Source organism: Zalophus californianus, chromosome 7, assembly GCF_009762305.2.
Source record: "Zalophus californianus isolate mZalCal1 chromosome 7, mZalCal1.pri.v2, whole genome shotgun sequence".
NCBI classification, from domain to species: Eukaryota; Metazoa; Chordata; class Mammalia; order Carnivora; family Otariidae; genus Zalophus; species Zalophus californianus.
This window is the reverse complement of record NC_045601.1, coordinates 65,488,561-65,500,178: the sequence shown is the minus strand read 5'-3', so window position 1 is coordinate 65,500,178 and position 11,618 is coordinate 65,488,561. Positions and strand designations below refer to the sequence as shown.

At 34.2% G+C, this 11,618-nt stretch overlaps 1 pseudogene; it reads left to right on the top strand.

Moving 5' to 3' along the window:
- Positions 1 to 1,578: 1,578 nt before the first annotated feature.
- On the top strand, positions 1,579 to 4,105 carry LOC113927324 (annotated as a pseudogene).
- The last annotated feature ends 7,513 nt before the right edge of the window (positions 4,106 to 11,618 follow it).

The following is an 11,618-nucleotide window of genomic DNA, read 5'->3' as shown; positions in this document are numbered from 1 at the left end:
TTTGTGTACATCCCTGAGGTAATCACTGAGGCAGTGGTATAGAATAGATAGATGGAGGAAGGTTAATCAAGAAAAGGATAGAAAACCCAACACTGATCATTTGTGTAAGGGAATGGTTCTTCAGAAGAAGTAAAAGGTTAATGCATTTTTCATTTCTCATTTTTTCCTGTGAATTTGAGTTATCATCCTTTCAGTGTTTCCTATCAGCTTGGAGGACTTCCTTTAGAATTTCTTTGAGAGCATTTTGCTCAAAGTCTTTTATTCTTTGTTTATCTAGGAATATTTTTATTTCGGCTCATTTTTGAAGAAGAAATTGTTGGATACAGAATTCTTAGATGATTTTTTAAAATCAGCATTTAAATACTGTACATTATTCCATTGCTTTCTGGCATTGTTCCTGATAAAGTGTTAGTCATTAATCATATAGATACTCTTATACATGATGATTGTTTTTTTTCTTAGTCTTCTCAAGATATTTTCTTTGTCTTTGGTTTTCAAGGCTGACTATGATGCTTCTAGAAGTTGATCTCTTTGTGTTCATTCTCTTTGGAATTGGTTGAGATTCCTGGATCTGTAGATTAATGTTTTTCATCAAATTGTAGAAGTTTCCAGTTATTATTTTTTCAAATAGTGTTTTCAGTACTTTTCTCTCTCTCATCTCTTTTGGGAACTCTAATTACACTTACATTGGTATATGTGACCTTTTCCTATAGATCTGAGGCTCTTTTTCTTTTCTCTTCAATCTTTTTTCTCTTTGGTAATTAGATAGTATAATTTCTATTTCTTTCTTCTGCCATCTTGAATTGCCTATTAAAATTATCCAGTGAAATATTTATTTAAATTATTGTATTTCTTCAATTCTAGGATTATCATTTGGTTCTTTTTCAATTTATATATCCTTTTTGAGCATCTCTCTTAGTTGACTTGTTGTCATACTTAACCTAAATTTGTTAAACACAATTTCATTTATTGGATATGTTGTACATATTTATAGTAGATGCTTTGAAGTCTTAGTACTCTATATCCTACATCTGGGGATATTAAGAGAGGGCTTCTATTGACTGATTTTAACCTGAATATGGGTTATAATTCCCAGTTTCTTTACAGATATATTTTTTATTGAAAATTGGACATTTCAGATAATTTTTGTAGCAACTCTGGATTCTGAGGGCATTTTTGAAGGTTGTTGTTAGTCCTTTTGTGTTTGTTTCTGTGTTTCCTAACTTGCCTAGGCTAAATCTATAACATGTATCTCTTGCAGTGCGGGGCCACTAAAATCTACTCAGATTTTAGTTTGTTTTTTAATTTTTGTTTTATTTTGCTTTGTGTTTGTTGTTGTTGTCATTCTAACTTGTAAGCTTACTTTTAGAAATTGACCTTCATGTCCACAGATTAGTAGTCACTGGATGATTTGACAGAGATTGTGTTTAAATGCCAGAGCTGGCAGTTTTCCCCAGCTTTGGGTGGTGGCCAATGCTGGGCTCCATCTTCCCATCCAGAGGGCAAGGCAGCATAAACAGGGCCAGGCACCCCATGCCCCACCACCTGCAGCCTGCTGCCTCTTGCCTCAGCACCCAGATGTAGGCCATCAGGTGTCTGGTGGTTGGAGACGGATCTGTAGGTAAAACTTGCCTACTGATCAGTTATACAACCAATGCATTTCCTGGAGAATATATCCCCACTGTCTTTGACAACTACTCTGCCAATGTTATGATAGATGGAAAATTAGTGAATTTGGGCTCATGGGATACAGCTGGACAAGAAGATTATGAGTGATTACGTCCCCTATCCTATCTGTGAACAGATGTAATTTTTTAAGTTTTTATTTAAATTCTAGTTAACTAACATATAGTGTAATATTGGTTTCAGGAGCAGAATTTAGTGGTTCATCATTTACATAAAATAACCATTGTGCATCACAACAAGTGCCCTCCTTAATAATCACCCATTTAGCCTGCCCCTTGCCCAACTCCCCTCCAGCAACCCTGTTTGTTCTCTATAAGTAAGTCTCTTATGGTCTGCCTCCCTCTCTCTCTTTATCTGCTTGCCCTATGTTCATGTATTTTGTTTCTTAAATTCCACATATCAGCAAGATCATATGATACTTGGCTTTCTCTGATGGACTTATTTTGCTTAGCATAATACACTCTGGCTCCATCCATGTCATTTCACATAGCAAGATTTCATTCTTTTTGATGGCTGAGTAATATTTCATTGTAAATATATGTGTGTGTGTGTGTGTGTGTGTGTGTGTATACCACATCTTCTTTTTTTTTTTAAAGATTTTATTTATTTATTTGAGAGAGAGAGAATGAAGGATAGCACGAGAGGGAAGAGGGTCAGAGGGAAAAGCAGGGAAAAGCTCCCGCTGAGCAGGGAGCCCGATGTGGGACTCGATCCCGGGACTCCAGGATCACGACCTGAGCTGAAGGCAGTCGCTTAACCAGCTGAGCCACCCAGGCACCCCTACCACATCTTCTTTATTCATTAATCAGTCAATGGAATTTTGGGCTTGCTTTTGCCATAATTTGGCTATTGTTGATAATGCTGCTATAAACATTAGGGTGCATGTGCTCCTTCAAATATGTATTTTTGTATCCTTTGGGTAATACCTATAGTGCAATTGCTTGGTTGTAAGGTAGTTCTACTTTTAACTTGTTGAAGAATCTCCCTTTTGTTTTCCAGAGTGGCTGCACCAGTTTGCATTCCCACCAACAGTGTAAGAGGGTTCCCCTTTAAAGAAAAGGGACAAATAACCTCATCAACATCTGTTGTTTCCTGTGTTGTTAGTTTTAGCCATTCTGACAGGCGTGAGATGGTATCTCATTGTGGTTTTGATTTGTATTTCCCTGATAATGAGTGATGCTGAGCATCTTTTCATGTGTCTGTTAGCTATCTGTATGTCTTCTTTGGAAAAATGTCTGTTCATGCCTTCTGCCCATTTCTTAACTAGATTATTTGTCTTTGGGTGTTGAGCTTGATTTCTTTATAGATTTTGGATACTGGCCCTTTATCAGATGTGTCATTTGCAAGTATCTTCTCCCATTCCATAGGTTGCCTTTTAGTTTTGTTGTTTTCCTTTGTTGTGCAGAAGCTTTTTATCTTGATGCAGTCTTAATAGTTCATTTGTGCTTTTGTTTCCTTTGCCTCTGGAGATGTGTCCAGTAAGAAGTTGTTAAGGCAGAGGTCAAGAGGTTGCTGCCTGTGTTCTCCTCTAGGATTTTGATGGCTTACTATCTCACATTTACGTCTTTCATCTGTTTTGAATTTATTTTGTGTACAGTGTAAGAAAGTGATCCAGTTTCATTCTTCCACATGTAACTATCCAGTTTCCCAACACCGTTTGTCAAAAAGACTGTTTTTTTCTTCACTGAATATTCTTTCCTACTTTGTTGAAGATTAGTTGACCATATAGTTTCTGGGTTTTCTATTCTTTTCCATTGATCTATGTATCTGTTTTTATGCCAGTACCATACTGTCTTGATGACTACAGCTTTGTAATATAGCTTAAAGTCTAGAATTGTGATGGCTCCAGCCTTGGTTCTCTTTTTCAAGATTGCTTTGACTATTCAGGGTCTTCTGTGGTTCCACACAAATTTTAGGATTGTTCTAGCTCTGTGAAAAATGTTGGTGGTATTTTGATAAGGATTGCATTAAATGTGTGGATTACTTTGGGCAGTATAGACATTTTAACATTTGTTCTTCAAATCCATGAGCATAGAATGTTTTTCCATTTAAAGAGATGTATTTTTAACAGATGTATTCTTAATTTGCTTTGCTCTTGCGAGTCCTGCATCTTTTGAAAATGTTTGAGCAAAGTAGTGCCCTAAAGTGTGACCACCACTGTCCTAACACTCCCATCATCCTGGTGGGGACTAAACTTGATCTCAGGGATGACAAAGACATGATTGAGAAACTGAAGGAGAAGCTGACTCCCATCACCTACCCATAGGGTTTGGCCATGGCTAAGATCAGTGTTCTCAAATACCTGGAATGCTCAACTCTCACGCAGCAAGGTCTCAAGACAGTATTTGATGAAGCTAATGGAGCAGGGCTCAGCACCCCTCCCATCAAAAAGATGAAAAGAAAATGCCTGCTGTTGTAAATGTCTGGGGCTCTCTCCTGCCCTGTCCCCCTTGGAAACTTTGGTATGCTTTGCTCAACAATGGTGGAGGCTTTGCCTCAATGCCAAATTTTTGTTACAGATTAGTTTTTCCATAAAACCATTTTGAACAACAACAATAAAAAGCCTGGAGCCAAGTAAGACTTATATGTTGTATGTATAGTGTGTATAAGATGAGAAAGAACATTCAATGTATAAGCCATTTATATATCTGTCCTGCTTTTTACTTGCTACTGAACTTTTTGAGTTTCCAGGGTCTATATGCACAAGCTCATGATATGACAAGAGTGTTTAAATAGCTCAGGGCCTTTCCAGTCTACTCTCCTGGAAGGCCTTTTGGTTCTTGTGTAGAACAACACTAGGAATATGCTTGCCCAGACCCAAAAGCAATATCTGACTAGTGGAGCAAGACAATGGCTATCCCTCATATGCTACTTCCAAAATGTAATTTTCTCAGGAAACAATGAGCCCTCTTGTCCCTGGCAAAGAAACTACTGGTCCTCATAGCCTACTTTGCCTTGGCAGAACTTCACATCGCCCAAGGTGGGAGTGGGGAGGTGGGATCAGCTCTAGGCCAGAAGGACAAATTCTCATTCTTCTTGCCTCCAGTTCAACAATTTTCAAATATAAATGCTTGTCAGATTGTTTGGTAAATGTCAAAAGTCCTGAAATATTTGTTTTAATCACACTCATTTTATAGTTACTTTTTGGGGAGTATCTCATTCATCCATAGCCATAAATTCCCTACAGTTTCTTTCATGAGAATAAGCAAGAAATAGAGCAGAAGTTCATGAGCAGAAAGAATAAGAAAACATATGTATTTATTTTTAAAACAGTACAAAATCCTCAAAATAAAATAATTCAATGACCCTGCCATATTTTGGGTTTCTATATGAAAATCTATACACTCTAATTAACTTCCTATTATTATATTTTTATAAATTCCAGGCTAGAATATTTTACTAAACCAATTCTTTATTAAGCAACTCATTATGTGTATTTTAGCTCTCCTTTGTTCAGTTCTTAAACAGTAAATCTTCTATTTATTTACTAAACTTTACTATTTTCTAATAAATTCTAAATGTTGTTCTATGAAGTTAGAAAACAACAGTGATAAAGATGGAGTGCCTGGGTGGCTCAGGTGGTTAAGCGACTGCCTTCGGCTCAGGTCATGATCCTGGAGGCTCGGGATCGAGTCCCACATCGGGCTTCCCGCTCAGCGGGGAGTCTGCTTCTCCCTCTGACCCTCTTCCCTCTCGTGCTATCTATCTCTCATTCTCTCTCGAAATAAATAAATAAATAAATAAATCTTTAAAAAAAAAAAACAGTGACAAAGATGCAGATTTTATATTCAGGGAAATCATAATCTAAGGGGGAAGCTAAACATTTGAAGCCCATTAAAATATTAGCTGATAGCACAGAAGATATATTATTTGACCTTCACAATACCTTCAGTAGAAAATTTTTACTTCACAAAAGGTGTTCTGTTGCCTTTGCCACCTTCTCCCCAACATACTTTCATGTAAGCAGCATCTGTTGGTCCCCTGTGTGTACAGAGAGAAGCACAAAAACCTATAAGGTTTTAGAAAGCAGCACCAATAAATCTTCTGGAAGCCACTATCTTTTCTCAAAGTCTTCCTTCTTTCCCAGAGCTTTCAGTACACCCCTCCCCTGATTCTCCTGAATTCCCTAAGCCTTGGTGTTTTCTAAAACCTTAATTGAGTACTTGAAAAACTAAAAGTGAAACTACATCTTTTTAAGACAAAAACATTTCCAACTTTTTGTGATTAATACCAAGAAAACACAGAAGATTTTCATAATAATCAACTAAACAATTGTTCTTTCATTGTAATTTCCAAGGAAATAAATGTCAAAGTGTGGTTTTATAGTGAAACACAGCAGTAACCCATAAATTTCCCAGTGAAAGCAGCTCTATAGGGTAGATTCATGATCAGATGAAATGAAAGAAGCAGGATTAAGCAACAGTCAACTGATATTAAAATGTCAAACACAAGGTGAAAATAATCCTTTGATTGAAGATAGTACAGTTTGTGGAATTCACATGTTTTCACAAGGATGAACAACTATTTCAATAAAGATATTTTCTTTCATTTATTTGACAAGATTCTGTACTGACAAATAAGTTGAGAAAAAAGGAAAGGAATACCAATACTTGCCTCCTGTATAAGTCAAAACAGGTTAATTTATGCTATGATAATATAACTCCAAATTCTCAGTGGCTTAAGGAAACAAAAAAGTTACTTCTTATTTTTCCTGCAGGTTCCATGCAGGGTAGTGACAAAGTCTCTGTTCATTATAGCCACTGAGGCTGATGGAAGCTCAGTTTTAACATGCTTCCACAATCACCAACACACAGGGAGGTGACACAGTAAATTGTGCATTGATTGTTAAAGCTCCTATCTGAAAGTGACATACATATTTCCATTTCTTTCTTCTCTGAGCAAAAAATAGTTACATGGCAATTCCTAACTATAAGAGCAAGAATGTGAAATCCTTCCAGCTACCTAGAAGTACAACTAGAATATTTGTTAGCAGCCCTACCTACTATCTCTGTTCTTCATGCAATCTACAATTTAATGAGGTAAATTAGACATCTATTCCTATGTCATTATAAAAAGAGACATAAGAGCCAACAAGCATAATGATAAAAATACAAAGGTAATGACAATAAACATGTTAATAATGTTTAAGTTTTATCAATTTATTATTTTGCCAGTCATCATTTTAAGTGTTCTACAAGGTACTACTAATGCATTTAATTCTCAAAGCAACTCTCTGAGGTAGGTAGTATTGTTATTATCTTCTTTTACATAGGAGAAACTGAAACACAAAGAGGTTAAGTGACTTGCCCATTATACACACACACACACACACACACACACATATAGATATAGGTATCTATCTATCATCTATCTATCTATCTATCTATCTATCTATCTATCTATCTATCTATCTATCTATCTATCTATGAGCCAGGATTAGAGCCTAAAGAATCTGTTTCTTCGGCCTGGCCTTTACATACTATAGGACATAATAACTTGTTTGCCGTAGTACTTTTATTTTCCACCTTTGCTTTTAATTTACAAGACACGTTTTCATCTAAAAGCTTACTTAGAAAGTTGTTATAAAACTAATCCAAGCAAAACATCTTTAGTTAAAATGGAGAGGAAAAGCTGGAGCCCATCCCACTTGGGACAGCATGTATTGTCTTCCAGCTACAGATCTAGAAAGCTGGCATTAACATAAAAAATACTTGACACTTCATTATTGCTAAAAATATGACTAATTAATGTGACCCCTCACATCCTCATACCTTAGCTAAATTATCTATTGGTAACAGGTGTTATTGTGACATTAAAAAAAAAAAAAACAACAGAAAAACCAAGGACCCTGAGACACAAAGTCAGAAGTCTTTTGTCAGGCTAAAATTGAATATACTAAGTTTTTTATTTCTAGAGTTCAATATTTTAAAAACTTTTTTCAACTATATGTATGCAAACAAATCCAGGATTAAGAAAGCTGTAAAGGGAGTATGGATGATGCTCCATAAAAAGGATGAAAAGCACTATCCTACCAGTTAATTATTAGCCAGCTGGGTAATCTTGTTTAATTCTATAAAGAGGCCAAAAAGCACAGCTATCTGGCAGCCACCAACAGAGAAGGAGAGTTTGAATACCCTCTATATGCCATGAAATCCATGCACCTGTCGAAAGTATTTCCTCCTCCAATCTTAAATGTGCTTCTCATTACTCTTTCTTCATTAACATTGAAATGAGAAAAATACTAAGATATATATTTTTCTAACTTCACCACCATTGTTTTCAGTTAAATTGTGTGAATATAAGAAAGAAACACAAAACCAGTATTTATAATATTTCTTCTGAGAGCACAGCATTTAATATTAGTAGTCATTACTCCATATTGTTTTAAGGAAATAAATACTTAAAAACAAGCAATTTTAGTTTCCAGTCACCAATAATATAAATATTTGGCATTTTTACTACCTTTAAAATAATTATGTATTTATGTGAAATATGAGAAATAATTTAAAGAAATACAAGAATAAATAAGTAAATACCTATAAAAAATATATGGATATTATACATACACCTCTTTCCCATACACAAACAGAGCCACATTCATTCACTGAATACTTCCATTTTCTATTGTTCTTCTTTAATTAACCTCATGAATATATTAATGCATTTCAGCCATGCCACATAAAACCTTCATAATTATAACTGGATGTCAGTATGCTTAAAAAAAAAAGGTTAAGATATTTCAAATCTTAGAATATTTTCAACTCTACTATTATTAAGATTAATTGATAAATGTAAATTTGAAAAAGCATTTTAGGTTCAGGCAGCAAAACTGATAATATTTCAGATGTAGTCATTCTACCTATAGAGTTAAATTAGAAAACATGGTAATTTTACTGTTGAAACTAGTATAACATAAAGTGTTTTCTATTTAAATGCTTTTATATTTTTTAAAACTTTAAAATATATCTCTGGTATATCTTCTATATATCTTCTTCATTCTCTGGGTCTTATATTACAGTGTGTGCTATTGGACACAAAATTCAAAGCCTCTTCTAATTTTCAATGAAACCTGAAGTGATTAAGATGATTTTACTAGAATTTTTTATGTCCTTGGAGAAGTTTGACATCAGACATACACCACAGAAAACAATTCTAAAGAAATGAAAACAAACAAAAAACACACTCATTTTAGACATTGTTTGTTTTTTAAATCTTGTCTTGAACTTCCTACCAATGGGGCTTTTCTCTCTAGTTATTCCCTATTAAATGATTGTCTCATTCTCTAAGACACTTAAAATTCCTCATCCCTCTTTTGTTTATAGTAGTTTGTTCTTTCATAGAAATCATGGTACTGGATATTAATCTTATATCACATTTTTGTTGGACAATGAATTTTCTCAACAAAATAATTACATTCCTTTAATCAGGTTGCTTAACTCCCAAGAACACTGTTTATATTCTCAGTGCTATGGCTATAAAATTTGATATTAGATTTAGTTTTTTGATTCCACAAGCATCTTCCATATATTTGTTCCTGTATTGTAATGGGACATTTATATAAAACACTATAGGCAATGATATTATCATCACTGTCCTAGAGTGCTATAAGGTTCCATTGCTCTCATTAAGCACTCACCTGCCAAGTTAGAATTACTTCTGTTTTAACAAATGTCTTTCCTGCCATCCAAATGGTCACAGCTGCCACAGTAACAAATGCCATCCTTCCTCAGTATCTATTTCTCTAAATCTCTAAAGAGTAACATCTGAACAAAGAATAAAAGGGCTAAAATCACATAAAGTCTGATTATATTCTTGGAATGAGTTCTATTAGTTGTAACTGAAGAGTTTAAGTGGAATGGAAAAAAAATCAAAATTTGTCCTTAATAAAACTTTTTTCTCTGAGTATTATTGTGTTTAATTTTTGAAGTTTCCTTCTCTGGGTTAGTAGGGCATTTTAAACCAAAATAATTTCATTTGGCTTTGAGAAGTGCCCTGTTAAGCAAACTAGAAGTTTAGCAAATTTACTAATTCCCCTTTGATTTATTATATAACCTTAAAGTTCTTTAATATCACTCTTTTTTTCTTTTTTTTGCAATCTGACCTCTCAGTTACATTGTCATACATGTTTCCTGCTCTCTCAAAGGGAGGTGATCTAGATTAATGAGTTTGAACTCCACAGATTAATACTCTATAAGTAGAAATCATTTTTCAATTGGTATTATTTCACTATTTCAATTTCCTCAAATCACTTGGGATCCATACTAACCTAGAGGGATGACAAACAATAAGATTAAGCTAGAACAGCCATGATGTAAATTCTCACACAACCTTGAGAAAAGTATGAGTACCAATGCTGTTAGGATTAGAACAGGACAAGCTAACTGCTGCCAAAGCAGAAAGGCAATTTGTTCTTTAAAGGATCTTACAAAGCTCTTTCCCTAAGGCTTGCCCTCTAACTAAAATCATGCCCAGGAGATAAATGGAAGCCAGTGAGATACAGTGCACAGAAGCAGAGAATGTTTACTGAAGTTTGATCAAAGAGAATCAGACTACCAGAGCATTGAGACAGCTTGCTTTGGTGATGCAAATTAGTCTAGAAGGGTGGTGTTATGACTGTGACAGTCTTCCATAGAATCAGGATTTGTTAAAATTGAACATGTGGTCTAGAAATGTAGGCAGAATATTGTTGGAAAAATGAACAAATTCAACAGTTGGAATATTAATATTACAGATTATTGAACAAATATTAAATGTTATTTGTAATAATATGATACATGTATTTTAGAAGAAAAGAACTCAACATTGAGGTTTTCATCTCTCTTTAGAAATTTCAGATGTTGTAACCCTGTTCTAGGATAGTAGTATGGAAGTAATAGTAGTAATCTGATGTTAACTGGTAACTCCTAAATAATTGCAGTAATTTGTACAATGTAGCTTGTGAATGGGAAAAAGCATTCATCTTTAAAGATATGCCATTAATAATAAGTAACATCTATGATATTGCTTACTACATTATAAGCACATACCAAGTGCTTTACATACAGTGCCGTATAGCAGTGAGGTACAGAAAGATATATTTCTCAAAAGTGCATGTTATTTACTGAAATATGATCCAAGAGAAATTTGACTACTTTTTAAAATCAGAGAATTACACAATAAAATAATCTATCTTCATTATTAATATATATTAGAAAGGTTAAATTAACACAGTTAAGGGATAATAAGAATGGTGTAGCAAACATTTGAATGGAGACCATATAACCACCATAGAGTTTAGCTCTTTATCATTATATGATCATGTGAATATTCATTACCATAAACATACCTTGAATAGTTGTATGGCCAGTATTTTCAAGATAAGAAAAGAAGAAAGATGCTGCTAAAGGCTTTGAAAGTATAGCTTCTGGGTCACAACTGACTATTCAGTGTGCTTTTGGGTTATAAATATTACTCAAATCAAATCATAAACATGTCTTTATAATATACTATATACCTTAGATTTCCAGGAATCTACAACTGGGAGGAAAAGCAAAGTCCATAAAAACTGAAAAACAAAACAAGACAAACAAAGAAACCCAAAATATCCTCCTCCACAGAAAAATTAATATTTAAGTAGTGGTTAAATGGCAATAAAAGCACTGTCAAGAGAAATTTTAGACTTAATTCCCCATTAATTGATACAACAGAGTATTATTCATAAGCTAATCAGGTAAGTTTTTTCAGAAAAGAATTTATGTAAGAGATTGACCTAGAAGAATTCACAACATGTGAAAAGAGAGGAATATTATTAATGGTAAAAGAAGTTTCATGTGGCAATATGTAACCCACAATAAAAATATAATAGAGCACCTTTATTTATGTATGGTTGATGGGTGGCTTTTGAACTGGTGAAAAAAAAATAAATGGATAATAACTTCACAAAGGTACTTTTA